Source organism: Drosophila virilis, chromosome 4, assembly GCF_030788295.1.
Source record: "Drosophila virilis strain 15010-1051.87 chromosome 4, Dvir_AGI_RSII-ME, whole genome shotgun sequence".
Classification (NCBI taxonomy): domain Eukaryota; kingdom Metazoa; phylum Arthropoda; class Insecta; order Diptera; family Drosophilidae; genus Drosophila; species Drosophila virilis.
The window spans coordinates 923,845-942,936 of NC_091546.1; the positions used below are offsets into that span (position 1 = coordinate 923,845).

Here is a 19,092-nt window from a genome sequence, read left to right on the forward strand (position 1 = left end):
AATAAAAAATAATATTAATATGACCAGGCAATGCATGCGAAATTGCTCAGTGGAGCTTCAGCCAATGTCTGTGCGCCCAAACCTATTTTCATACCATGAAGTCAAAGTGCAACTGTCAACTGGCTCATTATCAGCGGGTTGTTAAGCCGCACAGTTAGTTAATGTGGCCTCGAATACGCCGCAAGGACTCAAAGCAAACGAACAACTTTTCATCGCCCTCCCCTTGGAACTGCTTTGGCTGGCTCCTGAACCTTGCACACGCTTCCTTTCTATAATCATAACATGGCAATTTTATTCAATTTCCTGCCTTTTGTGTGTGCCACAACCAGCTGAGACTCAGACCGCGAACTAAATGAATGAACGCCACCAGCTGGGCATTTTCGACTTAAGGGATGCCCTATAAAAAAACAATGCAATAATTGAAAAGAGATATAATTAAAAGTTAAAATTAAAACTAAGCTTGGGGCTCGCACCCCTGAGAAAATGGAAAAGAATAGTATATTTTTTACACAAAAATTATCTGTCATTTTTGGACTATTGTTTGTATATGCTCATAATTTTCAGATTTTTTTTCTACCTATTTTAGCTGGTCTAGATTTTCTCATATTATGCTAATCAAGCGTTGGATCACAGCACCTTGTAGATTACTTTGCTTGCTCATTTAAATTTTACAGGGCAGCTGAAACTAGCTTTAAACGCTTCACAAGTCAAAGGCCATTAAATAAGCTACGTCGAAAGCGCCATAAGTTTTATTCTTTCAACATTTCTATGAAATTATCAGAAAAAAATAGAAAATAAAATGAGCTGAGCAAAGCTATGTGGACCACTTTGTGGCAGACGCGATTTCAAAGAGCAGCCAACAGTCCACAGCAAGCACAAAGCGGCTTAAGCATTGGCGCCGGATCCAGCTTGTGGTCCTGGGAAAGGTGGCAAACCAGGTGCACAGCCAACACAATGTGCTGTAAGCTGATTAGCGGCTATTCGCAAAACTTGTACGCTGGATGCTCAGAAAGATAGTTCAATTGGCCAAACACTTTGTAGCCCTAATTAAGCCACTTAACAATTTTGTGGCCTTGTCGAGGCTGCAAAATCAACACGACGTATGCGCAAAAAATATTACACATACATCCAAAGATAGCTCGCGCTTCAAACTGACCCCAAGTTTTGGCCCTGCATTTGGCATTCCCTTTTTCGGCGTACAGTTTCTACGTGCGCCCGAACTTGCCGGTTGGCACTTAAGTTCAGCCCAGCGAAACTCTGAAAACGACGTGACTTTTCTCCCATCACAGGAACCACCTTGAATGGGCTACATTTTAGTTTCTCTTTGATACAACGCGCTGCGATTGCACTCAGTGCACGCATACGCTCCGACCACTTGGCAGCATAAACTGACTGCAATCAAAATTTGCATTGGCCTACAAAATCAGGATATAAGGCAAACGTGTTAATAAAATGAGCTTTTTGTGCGATGAGAAAAATAATTTTATCTAGCATCTAAACTGGCCCTGTTTGATTTAAAATTCAAAATGATTTTGAATCCGTTTTGAACTCAATTTGAGTCTGAAATATTAATATATTAGTTTAACAAAATTAGTTGAAAAGGAACAAAAGTACTTGTGCGACTTTGCTCGCATATTTTATTTATTGATTACAAGGTATGAATATATTTTGTATGATTAAGCAATTCTTGTCTCTAGTAAGTAGTTTTTGGTAACCGAAAGTTGATCCAGTTCCGTACTCGTTCCCGACTAAGCTATAATTTATCGATCATACATATACATCCATAGCCAAGGATGACTAGACTTGACTCGTAAGGATCAGCTCTATCGATTGGCATCAAATAAAGCAAATTCAAAATGTTGACCCAAATCGACAAAATGGCAAGCAGTTACATCACTTTTTTTTCAAAATCGAGGTCGGTGCGAAAATCGAAACTTTTTCTATGATTTTTTTTAATATCTCGCGTAAATAATGTCTGATTTTAAAATGTTATAACTTTTTGAATGCGTACGGATCCCTACCATCAGTTGGTATTCAAACACTTCAATCATCGATGGTTTACAAACTATTGTTGACAAAAAACTAACTCGTTTGTAAAGTCAACATTTTTTGATGATTTTTTGGAATATTTCTGCCAAATAGTGTCCGACTCTTGAGTTTTATACCATTTTCGACTTGTAAGGATCAGTACTATTGATTGGCAGTAAAATAGGCGAATTCGAAATTTTGACCTATATCGACAAAATGCCAAGGGAGATATGATGTTCCAAAACGACATAGCTCCGCGCGAAGCTATGGCATTCCAAAACGACATAACTCCGCGCGGAGGCATGACAAATCGTCACATATTTTTTCAAAATCGAGGTCGGTGCGAAAATCGAAACTTTTTCGATTACTTTTTTTTTAATATTTCGACAAATAATGTCTGATTTTAAAATTTTATACATTTTTGAATGCGTATGGATCCCAACCATCAATTGGCATTTAAACAAATTAAGCATCGATGGGTTACAAACTATTGGTGACAAAAAACAAACTCGTTTGTAAAGTCAACCTTTTTTGATGATTTTTTGGAATATTTCTGCCAAATAATGTCCGATTTTGGAGTTTTATACCATTTTCGACTCGTAAGGATCAGTACTATTGATTGGCATTAAAAAAGAGGAATTCGAAATTTTGACCCAAATCGACAAAATGGCAAGGGAGATATGACGTTCCAAAACGATATAACTCCGCGCGAAGCTTTGACGTTCCAAAACGGCATAGCTCCGCGCGAAGCTTTGACTTTCCAAAACGACATAACTCCGCGCGGAGATATGACGTTCCAAAACGACATAACTCCGCGCGAAGCTATGACATTCCAAAACGACATAACTCCGCGCGGAGGCATGACAAATCGTCACATATTTTTTCAAAATCGAGGTCGATGCGAAAATCGAAACTTTTTCGATTACTTTTTTTTAATATTTCGACAAATAATGTCTGATTTTAAAATGTTATACCTTTTTGAATGCGTATGGATCCCTACCATGAATTCGCATTCAAACAAATTAAACATTGATGGGTTACAAAATATTGTTGACAAAAAACGAACTAGTTTGTAAAGTAAGGATAAGTACTATTGATTGGCATTAAAAAAAAGGGGGAATTCGAAATTTTGACCCAAATCGACAAAATGGCAAGGGAGATATGACGTTCCAAAACGACATAGCTCCGCTCGAAGCTATGACGTTTCAAAACGACATTTTTTTTTCAAATTCGAGGACGGTTTGAAGTTCGAAACTTTTTTGATTATTTTTTTTTGATTATCTCAGGTAAATTATGTCTGATTTTAAAATTTTATACCTTTTTGAATGCGTATGGATCCCAACCATCAATTGGCATTTAAACAAATTAAACATCGATGGGTTACAAACTATTGTTGACAAAAAAATAACTCGTTTGTAAAGTCAACCTTTTTTGATGATTTTTTGGAATATTTCTGCCAAATAATGTCAGATTTTGGAGTTTTATACCATTTTCGACTCGTAAGGATCAGTACTATTGATTGGCATTAAAAAAGGGGAATTCGAAATTTTGACCCAAATCGACAAAATGGCAAGGGAGATATGACGTTCCAAAACGACATAACTCCGCGCGGAGATATGACGTTCCAAAACGACATAACTCCGCGCGGAGATATGACGTTCCAAAACGACATAACTCCGCGCGAAGCTTTGACTTTCCAAAACGACATAACTCCGCGCGGAGATATGACGTTCCGAAACGACATAACTCCGCGCGGAGATATGACGTTCCAAAATGACATAACTCCGCGCGGATATGACGTTCCAAAACGACATAACTCCGCGCGGAGATATGACGTTCCAAAACGACATAACTCCGCGCGAAGATATAAAAAATCATCACATATTTTTTCAAAATCGAGGTCGGTGCGAAAATCTAAACTTTTTCGATGACTTTTTTTTAATATTTCGGCAAATAATGTCTGAAATAAAAATTTTATACCGTTTTGAATGCGTATGGATCCCTACCATGAATTCGCATTCAAACAAATAAAACATTGATGGGTTACAAAATATTGCTGACAAAAAACGAATAAGTTTGTAAAGTAAGGATAAGTTTTATTGATTGACATTAAAAAAAGGGGAATTCGAAATTTTGAACCAAATCGACAAAATGGCAAGGGAGATATGACGTTCCAAAACGACATAGCTCCGCGCGGAGATATGACAAATCATCACATTTTTTTTCAAAATCGAGGTCGGTGCGAAAATCGAAACTTTTTCGATGACTTTTTTTTAATATTTCGGCAAATAATGTCTGAAATAAAAATTTTATACCGTTTTGAATGCGTATGGATCCCTACCATGAATTCGCATTCAAAGAAATAAAACATTGATGGGTTACAAAATATTGCTGACAAAAAACGAACTAGTTTGTAAAGTAAGGATAAGTACTATTGATTGCCATTAAAAAAGGCGAATTCGAAATTTTGACCCAAATCGACAAAATGGCAAGGGAGATATGACGTTCCAAAACGACATAACTCCGCTTGGAGATATGACGTTCCAAAACGACATAACTCCGCGCGAAGCTATGACATTCCAAAACGACATAACTCCGCGCGGAGGTATGACAAATCGTCACATTTTTTTTCAAAATCGAGGTCGGTGCGAAAATCGAAGCTTTTTCGATGACTTTTTTTTAATATTTCGGCAAATAATGTCTAATTTTAAAATTTTATACCTTTTTGAATGCGCACTCAAACAAATTAAACATTGATGGGTTACAAAATATTGTTGACAAAAAACGAACTAGTTTGTAAAGTAAGGATAAGTACTATTGATTGACATTAAAAAAAGGGGAATTCGAAATTTTGAACCAAATCGACAAAATGGCAAGGGAGATATGACGTTCCAAAACGACATAGCTCCGCGCGAAGCTATGACGTTCCAAAACGACAAAACTCCACGCGGAGATATGACAAATCATCACATTTTTTTTCAATATCGAGGTCGGTGCGAAAATCGAAACTTTTTCGGTGACTTTTTTTTAATATTTCGGCAAATAATGTCTGATTTTAAAATTGTATACCTTTTTGAATGCGTATGGATCCCTACCATGAATTCGCATTCAAACAAATTAAACATTGATGGGTTACAAAATATTGTTGACAAAAAACGAACTAGTTTGTAAAGTCAACCTTCTTTGATGATTTTTTGGAATATTTCTGCCAAATACTGTCCGATTTTGGAGATTTATACCATTTTGGACTCGTAAGGATCAGTACTATTGATTGGCATTAAAAAAGGGGAATTCGAAATTTTGACCCAAATCGACAAAATGGCAAGGGAGATATGACGTTTCAAAACGACATAACTCCGCGCGGAGATATGACGTTCCAAAACGACATAACTCCGCGCGAAGCTTTGACTTTCCAAAACGACATAACTCCGCGCGGAGATATGACGTTCCAAGACGACATAACTCCGCGCGGAGATATGACGTTCCAAAACGACATAACTCCGCGCGGAGATATGACGTTCCAAAACGACATAACTCCGCGCGAAGCTATGACATTCCAAAACGACATAACTCCGCGCGGAGGTATGACAAATCGTCACATTTTTTTTCAAAATCGAGGTCGGTGCGAAAATCGAAGCTTTTTCGATGACATTTTTTTAATATTTCGGCAAATAATGTCTGATTTTAAAATTTTATACCTTTTTGAATGCGCATTCAAACAAATTAAACATTGATGGGCTACAAAATATTGTTGACAAAAAACGAACTAGTTTGTAAAGTCAACCTTCTTTGATGATTTTTTGGAATATTTCTGCCAAATACTGTCCGATTTTGGAGATTTATACCATTTTGGACTCGTAAGGATCAGTGCTATTGATTGGCATTAGAAAAGGGGAATTCGAAATTTTGACCCAAATCGACAAAATGGCAAGGGGTTACATCACGTTTTTTTTCAAAATCGGGGTCGGCTTGAAATTCGAACCTTTTTTGATAATTTTTTTTTAATATCTCAGGTAAATAATGTCTGATTTTAATATTTTATACCTTTTTGAATGCGTATGGATCCTTACCATCAATTGGCTTTCAAACAAATTAAACATTGATGGGTTACAAAATATTAGTGACAAAAAACAAACTCGTTTGTAAAGTCAACATTTTTTGATGATTTTTTGGAATATTTCTGCCAAATAATGTCAGATTGTGGATTTTTATACCATTTTGGACTCGTAAGGATCAGTACTATTGATTGGCAATAAAAAAGGGAAATTCGAAATTTTGACCCAAATCGACAAAATGGCAAGGGAGTTATGACGTTCCAAAACGACAAAGCTCCGCGCGAAGCTATGACATTCCAAAATGACAGAAACGCGCTCGAAGCTATGACGTTCCAAAACGACATAGATCCGCGCGAAATTATGACGTTCCAAAACGACATAACTCTTCGCGGAGATATGACAAATCATCACATTTTTTTTTTCAAAATCGAGGTCGGTTTGAAGTTCGAAACTTTTTTGATTAATTTTTTTGATTATCTCTGGTAAATTATGTCTGATTTTAAAATGTTATACCTTTTTGAATGCGTATGGATCCTTACCATCAAATGGCATTCAAACAAATTAAACATCGATGGGCTACAAAATATTGTTGACAAAAAACTAACTCGTTTGTAAAGTCAACCTTTTCTGATGATTTTTTGGAATATTTCTGCCAAATACTGTCCGATTTTGGAGTTTTATACCATTTTCGACTCGTAAGGATCAGTACTATTGATTGGCAGTAAAAAAGGGGAATTCGAAATTTTGACCCAAATCGACAAATTGGCAAGGGAGATATGACGTTCCAAAACGACATAACTCCGCGCGAAGCTATGACATTCCAAAACGACATAACTCCGCGCGAAGCTATGACGTTCCGAAACGACATAACTCCTCGCGGAGATATGACACATCATAACATTTTTTTTTTTCAAAATCGATGTCGGTTTGAAGTTCGAAACTTTTTTGATTATTTTTTTTGATTATCTCAGGTAAATTATGTCTGATTTTAAAATGTTATACCTTTTTGAATGCGTATGGATCCTTACCATCAATTGGCATTCAAACAAATTAAACATCGATGGGCTACAAAATATTGTTGACAAAAAACTAACTCGTTTGTAAAGTCAACCTTTTCTGATGATTTTTTGGAATATTTCTGCCAAATACTGTCCGATTTTGGAGTTTTATACCAATGTCGACTCGTAAGGATCAGTACTATTGATTGGCAGTAAAAAAGGGGAATTCGAAATTTTGACCCAAATCGACAAAATGGCAAGGGAGATATGACGTTCCAAAACGACATAACTCCGCGCGAAGCTATGACATTCCAAAACGACATAACTCCGCGGGGAGATATGACAAATCATCGATTTTTTTTTTTCAAAATCGAGGTCGGTGCGAAAATCGAAGCTTTTTCGATGACCTTTTTTTTAATATTTCGGCAAATAAAGTCTGATTTTAAAATGTTATACCTTTTTGAATGCGTATGGATCCCTACCATGAATTCTCATTCAAACAAATTAAACATCAATTAAAAATCAAACAAATTAAACATTAAACATTTGCATAATGGCAAGGGAGATATGACGTTCCAAAACGACATAACTTCGCGCGGAGATATGATGTTCCAAAACGACATAACTCCGCGCGGAGATATGACGTTCCAAAACGACATAACTATGCGCGGAGATATGACGTTCCAAAACGACATAACTCCGCACGGAGATATGACGTTCCAAAACGACATAGCTCCGCGCGGAGATATGACGTTCCAAAACGACATAACTTCGCGCGGAGATATGACGTTCCAAAACGACATAGCTCCGCGCGGAGATATGACGTTCCAAAACGACATAACTCCGCGGGGACATATGACGTTCCAAAACGACATAACTCCGCGGGGAGATATGACGTTCCAAAACGACATAACTCCGCGGGGAGATATGACGTTCCAAAACGACATAGCTCCGCGCGAAGCTATGACGTCCCAAAACGACATAACGCCGCGCGGAGATATGACAAATCATCACATTTTCTTTTCAAAATCGAGGTCGGTTTGAAGTTCGAAAATTTTTTGATTATTTTTTTTGATTATCTCAGGTAAATTATGTCTGATTTTAAAATGTTATACCTTTTTGAATGCGTATGGATCCTTACCATCAATTGGCATTCAAACAAATTAAACATCGGTGGGTTACAAAATATTGTTGACAAAAAACTAACTCGTTTGTAAAGTCAACCTTTTCTGATGATTTTTTGGAATATTTCTGCCAAATACTGTCCGATTAAGGAGTCTTATACCATTTTCGACTCGTAAAGGTCAGTACTCTAGATTTGCATTAAAAAAGGGGAATTCGCAATTTTGACCAAAATCGACATAATGGCAAGGGAGATATGACGTTCCAAAACGACATAGCTCCGCGCGGAGATATGACGTTCCAAAACGACATAACTCCGCACGGAGATATGACGTTCCAAAACGACATAACTCCGCACGGAGATATGACGTTCCAAAACGACATAACTCCGTTTGGAGATATGACGTTCCAAAACGACATAACTCCGCGGGGAGATATGACGTTCCAAAACGACATAACTTCGCGCGGAGATATGATGTTCCAAAACGACATAACTCCGGGGGGGAGATATGACGTTCCAAAACGACATAACCCCGCGGGGAGATATGACGTTCCAAAACGACATAACTCCGCACGGAGATATGACGTTCCAAAACGACATAACTCCGCGCGGAGATATGACGTTCCAAAACGACATAACTTCGCGCGGAGATATGACGTTCCAAAACGACATAACTCCGCGCGGAGATATGACGTTCCAAAACGGCATAATTCCGCGCGAAGCTTTGACTTTCCAAAGCGACATAACTCCGCGCGGAGATATGACGTTCCAAAACGACATAACTCCGCACGGAGATATGACGTTCGAAAACGACATAACTCCGCGCGGAGATATGACATTCCAAAACGACATAACTCCGTTTGGAGATATGACGTTCCAAAACGACATAACTCCGCGGGGAGATATGACGTTCCAAAACGACATAACTTCGCGCGGAGATATGATGTTCCAAAACGACATAACTCCGCGCGGAGATATGACGTTCCGAAACGACATAACTCCGCGCGGAGATATGACGTTCCGAAACGACATAACTCCGCGCGGAGATATGACGTTCCGAAACGACATAACTCCGGGGGGGAGATATGACGTTCCAAAACGACATAACTCCGCGCGGAGATATGACGTTCCAAAACGACATAACTTCGCGCGGAGATATGACGTTCCAAAACGACATAACTTCGCGCGGAGATATGAGGTTCCAAAACGACATAACTCCGCTTGGAGATATGACGTTCCAAAACGACATAGCTCCGCGCGAAGCTATGACGTTCCAAAACGACATAACGCCGCGCGGAGATATGACAAATCAAAACATTTTCTCTTCAAAATCGAGGTCGGTTTGAAGTTCGAAAATTTGTTGATTATTTTTTTTGATTATCTCAGGTAAATTATGTCTGATTTTAAAATGTTATACCTTTTTGAATGCGTATGGATCCTTACCATCAATTGTCATTCAAACAAATTAAACATCGATGGGTTACAAAATATTGTTGACAAAAAACTAACTCGTTTGTAAAGTCAACCTTTTCTGATGATTTTTTGGAATATTTCTGCCAAATACTGTCCGATTTAGGAGTTTTATACCATTTTCGACTCGTAAAGATCAGTACTCTAGATTTGTATTAAAAAAGGGGAATTCGCAATTTTGACCAAAATCGACATAATGGCAAGGGAGATATGACGTTCCAAAACGACATAGCTCCGCGCGGAGATATGACCTTCCAAAACGACATAACTCCGCTTGGAGATATGACGTTCCAAAACGACATAATTCCGCGCGGAGATATGACGTTCCAAAACGACATAGCTCCGCGCGGAGATATGACGTTCCAAAACGACATAACTTCGCGCGGAGATATGACGTTCCAAAACGACATAACTTCGCGCGGAGATATGACTTTCCAAAACGACATAACTTCGCGCGGAGATATGACGTTCCAAAACGACATAACTCCGCGCGGAGATATGACGTTCCAAAACGACATAACTCCGCGCGGAGATATAACGTTCCAAAACGACATAACTTCGCTTGGAAATATGACGTTCCAAAACGACATAACTCCGCGCGGAGATATGACGTTCCAAAACGACAAAACTTCGCGTGGAGATATGACGTTCCAAAACGACATAACTCCGCGGGGAGATATGACGTTCCAAAACGACATAACTCCGCGGGGAGACATGACGTTCCAAAACGACATAACTCCGCGGGGAGACATGACGTTCCAAAACGACATAACTCCGCGCGGAGATATGACGTTCCAAAACGACATAACTCCGTTTGGAGATATGACGTTCCAAAACGACATAACTCCGCGGGGAGATATGACGTTCCAAAACGACATAACTTCGCGCGGAGATATGATGTTCCAAAACGACATAACTCCGCGCGGAGATATGACGTTCCAAAACGACATAACTCCGTTTGGAGATATGACGTTCCAAAACGACATAACTCCGCGGGGAGATATGACGTTCCAAAACGACATAACTCCGCACGGAGATATGACGTTCCAAAACGACATAACTCCGCTCGGAGATATGACGTTCCAAAACGACATAACTTCGCGCGGAGATATGACGTTCCAAAACGACATAACTCCGCTTGGAGATATGACGTTCCAAAACGACATAGCTCCGCGCGAAGCTATGACGTTCCAAAACGACATAACGCCGCGCGGAGATATGACAAATCATCACATTTTCTTTTCAAAATCGAGGTCGGTTTGAAGTTCGAAAATTTGTTGATTATTTTTTTTGATTATCTCAGGTAAATTATGTCTGATTTTAAAATGTTATACCTTTTTGGATGCGTATGGATCCTTACCATCAATTGTCATTCAAACAAATTAAACATCGATGGGTTACAAAATATTGTTGACAAAAAACTAACTCGTTTGTAAAGTCAACCTTTTCTGATGATTTTTTGGAATATTTCTGCCAAATACTGTCCGATTAAGGAGTTTTATACCATTTTCGACTCGTAAAGATCAGTACTCTAGATTTGTATTAAAAAAGGGGAATTCGCAATTTTGACCAAAATCGACATAATGGCAAGGGAGATATGACGTTCCAAAACGACATAGCTCCGCGCGGAGATATGACCTTCCAAAACGACATAACTCCGCTTGGAGATATGACGTTCCAAAACGACATAATTCCGCGCGGAGATATGACGTTCCAAAACGACATAGCTCCGCGCGGAGATATGACGTTCCAAAACGACATAACTTCGCGCGGAGATATGACGTTCCAAAACGACATAACTTCGCGCGGAGATATGACTTTCCAAAACGATATGACGTTCCAAAACGACATAACTCCGTTTGGAGATATGACGTTCCAAAACGACATAACTCCGCGGGGAGATATGACGTTCCAAAACGACATAACTCCGCACGGAGATATGACGTTCCAAAACGACATAACTCCGCTCGGAGATATGACGTTCCAAAACGACATAACTTCGCGCGGAGATATGACGTTCCAAAACGACATAACTCCGCTTGGAGATATGACGTTCCAAAACGACATAGCTCCGCGCGAAGCTATGACGTTCCAAAACGACATAACGCCGCGCGGAGATATGACAAATCATCACATTTTCTTTTCAAAATCGAGGTCGGTTTGAAGTTCGAAAATTTGTTGATTATTTTTTTTGATTATCTCAGGTAAATTATGTCTGATTTTAAAATGTTATACCTTTTTGGATGCGTATGGATCCTTACCATCAATTGTCATTCAAACAAATTAAACATCGATGGGTTACAAAATATTGTTGACAAAAAACTAACTCGTTTGTAAAGTCAACCTTTTCTGATGATTTTTTGGAATATTTCTGCCAAATACTGTCCGATTAAGGAGTTTTATACCATTTTCGACTCGTAAAGATCAGTACTCTAGATTTGTATTAAAAAAGGGGAATTCGCAATTTTGACCAAAATCGACATAATGGCAAGGGAGATATGACGTTCCAAAACGACATAACTCCGCTTGGAGATATGACGTTCCAAAACGACATAATTCCGCTTGGAGATATGTCGTTCCAAAACGACATAACTCCGCGGGGAGATATGACGTTCCAAAACGACATAGCTCCGCGCGAAACTATGACGTCCCAAAACGACATAACGCCGCGCGGAGATATGACAAATCATCACATTTTCTTTTCAAAATCGAGGTCGGTTTGAAGTTCGAAAATTTGTTGATTATTTTTTTTGATTATCTCAGGTAAATTATGTCTGATTTTAAAATGTTATACCTTTTTGAATGCGTATGGATCCTTACCATCAATTGGCATTCAAACATATTTAACATCGGTGGGTTACAAAATATTGTTGACAAAAAACTAACTCGTTTGTAAAGTCAACCTTTTCTGATGATTTTTTTGAATATTTCTGCCAAATACTGTCCGATTAAGGAGTTTTATACCATTTTCGACTCGTAAAGATCAGTACTCTAGATTTGCATTAAAAAAGGGGAATTCGCAATTTTGACCAAAATCGACATAATGGCAAGGGAGATATGACGTTCCAAAACGACATAGCTCCGCGCGGAGATATGACGTTCCAAAACGACATAACTCCGCACGGAGATATGACGTTCCAAAACGACATAACTCCGCGCGGAGATATGACGTTCCAAAACGACATAACTCCGTTTGGAGATATGACGTTCCAAAACGACATAACTCCGCGGGGAGATATGACGTTCCAAAACGACATAACTTCGCGCGGAGATATGATGTTCCAAAACGACATAACTCCGCGCGGAGATATGACGTTCCAAAACGACATAACTCCGGGGGGGGGGAGATATGACGTTCCAAAACGACATAACTCCGCGGGGAGATATGACGTTCCAAAACGACATAACTCCGCACGGAGATATGACGTTCCAAAACGACATAACTCCGCGCGGAGATATGACGTTCCAAAACGACATAGCTCCGCGCGAAGCTATGACGTTCCAAAACGACATAACGCCGCGCGGAGATATGACAAATCAAAACATTTTCTTTTCAAAATCGAGGTCGGTTTGAAGTTCGAAAATTTGTTGATTATTTTTTTTTGATTATCTCAGGTAAATTATGTCTGATTTTAAAATGTTATACCTTTTTGAATGCGTATGGATCCTTACCATCAATTGTCATTCAAACAAATTAAACATCGATGGGTTACAAAATATTGTTGACAAAAAACTAACTCGTTTGTAAAGTCAACCTTTTCTGATGATTTTTTGGAATATTTCTGCCAAATACTGTCCGATTTAGGAGTTTTATACCATTTTCGACTCGTAAAGATCAGTACTCTAGATTTGTATTAAAAAAGGGGAATTCGCAATTTTGACCAAAATCGACATAATGGCAAGGGAGATATGACGTTCCAAAACGACATAGCTCCGCGCGGAGATATGACGTTCCAAAACGACATAACTTCGCGCGGAGATATGACGTTCCAAAACGACATAGCTCCGCGCGGAGATATGACGTTCCAAAACGACATAACTTCGCGCGGAGATATGACGTTCCAAAACGACATAACTTCGCGCGGAGATATGACGTTCCAAAACGACATAACTTCGCGCGGAGATATGACGTTCCAAAACGACATAACTCCGCGCGGAGATATGACGTTCCAAAACGACATAACTTCGCTTGGAGATATGACGTTCCAAAACGACATAACTCCGCGCGGAGATATGACGTTCCAAAACGACAAAACTTCGCGCGGAGATATGACGTTCCAAAACGACATAACTCCCCGGGGAGATATGACGTTCCAAAACGACATAACTCCGCGGGGAGACATGACGTTCCAAAACGACATAACTCCGCGGGGAGACATGACGTTCCAAAACGACATAACTCCGCGCGGAGATATGACGTTCCAAAACGACATAACTCCGTTTGGAGATATGACGTTCCAAAACGACATAACTCCGCGGGGAGATATGACGTTCCAAAACGACATAACTTCGCGCGGAGATATGATGTTCCAAAACGACATAACTCCGCGCGGAGATATGACGTTCCAAAACGACATAACTCCGTTTGGAGATATGACGTTCCAAAACGACATAACTCCGCGGGGAGATATGACGTTCCAAAACGACATAACTCCGCACGGAGATATGACGTTCCAAAACGACATAACTCCGCTCGGAGATATGACGTTCCAAAACGACATAACTTCGCGCGGAGATATGACGTTCCAAAACGACATAACTCCGCTTGGAGATATGACGTTCCAAAACGACATAACTCCGCGCGAAGCTATGACGTTCCAAAACGACATAACGCCGCGCGGAGATATGACAAATCATCACATTTTCTTTTCAAAATCGAGGTCGGTTTGAAGTTCGAAAATTTGTTGATTATTTTTTTTGATTATCTCAGGTAAATTATGTCTGATTTTAAAATGTTATACCTTTTTGAATGCGTATGGATCCTTACCATCAATTGTCATTCAAACAAATTAAACATCGATGGGTTACAAAATATTGTTGACAAAAAACTAACTCGTTTGTAAAGTCAACCTTTTCTGATGATTTTTTGGAATATTTCTGCCAAATACTGTCCGATTAAGGAGTTTTATACCATTTTCGACTCGTAAAGATCAGTACTCTAGATTTGTATTAAAAAAGGGGAATTCGCAATTTTGACCAAAATCGACATAATGGCAAGGGAGATAGGACGTTCCAAAACGACATAACTCCGCTTGGAGATATGACGTTCCAAAACGACATAATTCCGCGCGGAGATATGACGTTCCAAAACGACATAACTTCGCGCGGAGATATGACGTTCAAAAACGACATAACTCCGCGCGGAGATATGACGTTCCAAAACGACATAATTCCGCTTGGAGATATGTCGTTCCAAAACGACATAACTCCGCGGGGAGATATGACGTTCCAAAACGACATAACTCCGCGGGGAGATATGACGTTCCAAAACGACATAACTCCGCGGGGAGATATGACGTTCCAAAACGACATAACTCCGCGGGAAGATATGACGTTCCAAAACGACATAACTTCGCGCGGAGATATGACGTTCCAAAACGACATAACTTCGCGCGGAGATATGACGTTCCAGAACGACATAACTCCGCGGGGAGATATGACGTTCCAAAACGACATAACTTCGCTTGGAGATATGACGTTCCAAAACGACATAACTCCGCGCGGAGATATGACGTTCCAAAACGACAAAACTTCGCGCGGAGATATGACGTTCCAAAACGACATAACTCCCCGGGGAGATATGACGTTCCAAAACGACATAACTCCGCGGGGAGACATGACGTTCCAAAACGACATAACTCCGCGGGGAGACATGACGTTCCAAAACGACATAACTCCGCGCGGAGATATGACGTTCCAAAACGACATAACTCCGTTTGGAGATATGACGTTCCAAATCGACATAACTCCGCGGGGAGATATGACGTTCCAAAACGACATAACTTCGCGCGGAGATATGATGTTCCAAAACGACATAACTCCGCGCGGAGATATGACGTTCCAAAACGACATAACTCCGTTTGGAGATATGACGTTCCAAAACGACATAACTCCGCGGGGAGATATGACGTTCCAAAACGACATAACTCCGCACGGAGATATGACGTTCCAAAACGACATAACTCCGCTCGGAGATATGACGTTCCAAAACGACATAACTTCGCGCGGAGATATGACGTTCCAAAACGACATAACTCCGCTTGGAGATATGACGTTCCAAAACGACATAACTCCGCGCGAAGCTATGACGTTCCAAAACGACATAACGCCGCGCGGAGATATGACAAATCATCACATTTTCTTTTCAAAATCGAGGTCGGTTTGAAGTTCGAAAATTTGTTGATTATTTTTTTTGATTATCTCAGGTAAATTATGTCTGATTTTAAAATGTTATACCTTTTTGAATGCGTATGGATCCTTACCATCAATTGTCATTCAAACAAATTAAACATCGATGGGTTACAAAATATTGTTGACAAAAAACTAACTCGTTTGTAAAGTCAACCTTTTCTGATGATTTTTTGGAATATTTCTGCCAAATACTGTCCGATTAAGGAGTTTTATACCATTTTCGACTCGTAAAGATCAGTACTCTAGATTTGTATTAAAAAAGGGGAATTCGCAATTTTGACCAAAATCGACATAATGGCAAGGGAGATATGACGTTCCAAAACGACATAACTCCGCTTGGAGATATGACGTTCCAAAACGACATAATTCCGCGCGGAGATATGACGTTCCAAAACGACATAACTTCGCGCGGAGATATGACGTTCAAAAACGACATAACTCCGCGCGGAGATATGACGTTCCAAAACGACATAATTCCGCTTGGAGATATGTCGTTCCAAAACGACATAACTCCGCGGGGAGATATGACGTTCCAAAACGCCATAACTCCGCGGGGAGATATGACGTTCCAAAACGACATAACTCCGCGGGGAGATATGACGTTCCAAAACGACATAACTCCGCGGGAAGATATGACGTTCCAAAACGACATAACTTCGCGCGGAGATATGACGTTCCAAAACGACATAACTTCGCGCGGAGATATGACGTTCCAAAACGACATAACTCCGCGGGGAGATATGACGTTCCAAAACGACATAACTCCGCGGGGAGATATGACGTTCCAAAACGACATAACTCCGCGGGGAGATATGACGTTCCAAAACGACATAACTCCGCGGGGAGATATGACGTTCCAAAACGACATAACTCCGCACGGAGATATGACGTTCCAAAACGACATAACTCCGCGCGGAGATATGACGTTCCAAAACGATGGCCTTTATATATTTTTCTCCCTATTGAATTTAAATGTGTTTTTATCCTTTCAGACTGACAAATTAAGGACTACAATGAGCTATAAGGACCTCCACGACTGAGCAAGCAAATTTTTCCAGAATTCACCTTTAATTAAGCCTGATATACTTATTTTAAGTTTAAATAAGCTCAAATTATAATTTAAGCTCGATTTTTATAATTTTAAGAAAAATAATTAAGAAAATAAGCAAAAAACAACAACCATTTTGTAAATAAATCAATTATTTAAAAGAAAAAACAAATTTCCGGTTTTTTTATTTAAAAATTCAAGAAAAAAAATGTTGTTGCATATATATGACGTTCCAAAACGACATAACTCCGCGCGGAGATATGAAGTTCCAAAACGACATAACTCCGCGGGGAGATATGACGTTCCAAAACGACATAACTCCGCGGGGAGATATGACGTTCCAAAACGACATAACTCCGCGGGGAGATATGACGTTCCAAAACGACATAACTTCGCTTGGAGATATGACGTTCCAAAACGACATAACTCCGCTTGGAGATATGACGTTCCAAAACGACATAACTCCGCCCGGAGATATGACGTTCCAAAACGACATAACTTCGCTTGGAGATATGACGTTCCAAAACGACATAACTCCGCGCGGAGATATGACGTTCCAAAACGACATAACTTCGCGCGGAGATATGACGTTCCAAAACGACATAACTCCGCGCGGAGATATGACGTTCCAAAACGACATAACTCCGCGGGGAGATATGACGTTCCAAAACGACATAACTCCGCGGGGAGATATGACGATCCAAAACGACATAACTCCGCTTGGAGATATGACGTTCCAAAACGACATAACTCCGCGCGGAGATATGACGTTCCAAAACGACATAACTCCGCGCGGAGATATGACGTTCCAAAACGACATAACTCCGCGCGGAGATATGACGTTCCAAAACGACATAACTCCGCCCGGAGATATGACGTTCCAAAACGACATAACTCCGCGGGGAGATATGACGTTCCATATATGACGTGTTTTTATCCTTTCAGACTGACAAATTAAGGACTACAATGAGCTATAAGGACCTCCACGACTGAGCAAGCAAATTTTTCCAGAATTCACCTTTAATTAAGCCTGATATACTTATTTTAAGTTTAAATAAGCTCAAATTATAATTTAAGCTCGATTTTTATAATTTTAAGAAAACTAACTAAGAAAATAAGCAAAAAACAACAACCATTTTTTAAATAAATCAATTATTTAAACGAAAAAAGAAATTTCCGGTTTTTTTATTTAAAAATTCAAGAAAAAAAATTTTGTTGCATACCTAAAAGGGGCATCTGTTGGCAGCCGAGATTTTTCATAAAATCTGCCAAAATACCAGGCGAACAGAAATGCCCAGAAGGTCGACGCGTGGTTTGAATAAAAATATTCGTTGCATAGCATTAAGGGGCAAAAATGTAACTCAATTAAAATGAGTGCAATTAATTAACAGTTTATGTTAATGATCGCTGTAAGTCGGCTGTTAAACAACAGCTGCAGCTGCTGCTAATGCAAAAGGAATCCTGAAAGAGAAATCATGCATGTTTTTGGACCATTTCAATGCACATTGTGCAGAGATCTGATCCTTTTGGTTTCCAAGGACTATATCAATGGTATGGTATAACCAAGGATATGTTAGTCAACTAGAAACCATCCAGGGGCGGGGCTGATGCTGGGGGAGGCTGTAAAAGAAAAGCATACATGTTTTTGGACCATTTCAATGCACATTGTGCAGAGATCTGATCCTTTTGGTTTCCAAGGACTATATCAATGGTATGGTATAACCAAGAATATGTTAGTCAACTAGAAACCATCCAAGGGGCGGGGCTGATGCTGGGGGAGGCTGTAAAAGAATAGCATACATATTTTTGGACCATATTATACATATTTTGGACCATCTATTTGCAAGTAACCGGTCCTTTAAGTTCGCTAGGACTATATCCATGATATAAAGTAACCAAGGATATATTGGTCAGCTAGGTACCATTGATACCGATCACTTTATGATTATATGTTGTCCA

The 19,092-nt window shown here is 39.7% G+C and overlaps 1 protein-coding gene across 5 annotated transcripts in view; it reads left to right on the plus strand.

The window, feature by feature from the left end:
* The window catches only part of LOC26530582 (uncharacterized), a 142,565-nt gene extending 125,298 nt beyond the window's left edge, over positions 1 to 17,267 (plus strand). For all 5 annotated transcript variants that reach the window (XR_011416572.1, XR_004304791.2, XR_004304792.2 and 2 more), the window contains one exon: positions 17,078 to 17,267. The gene's annotated coding sequence lies outside the window, so the exon portion shown is untranslated. The remainder of the gene's footprint in view (positions 1 to 17,077) is intronic.
* Positions 17,268 to 19,092: the final 1,825 nt, after the last annotated feature.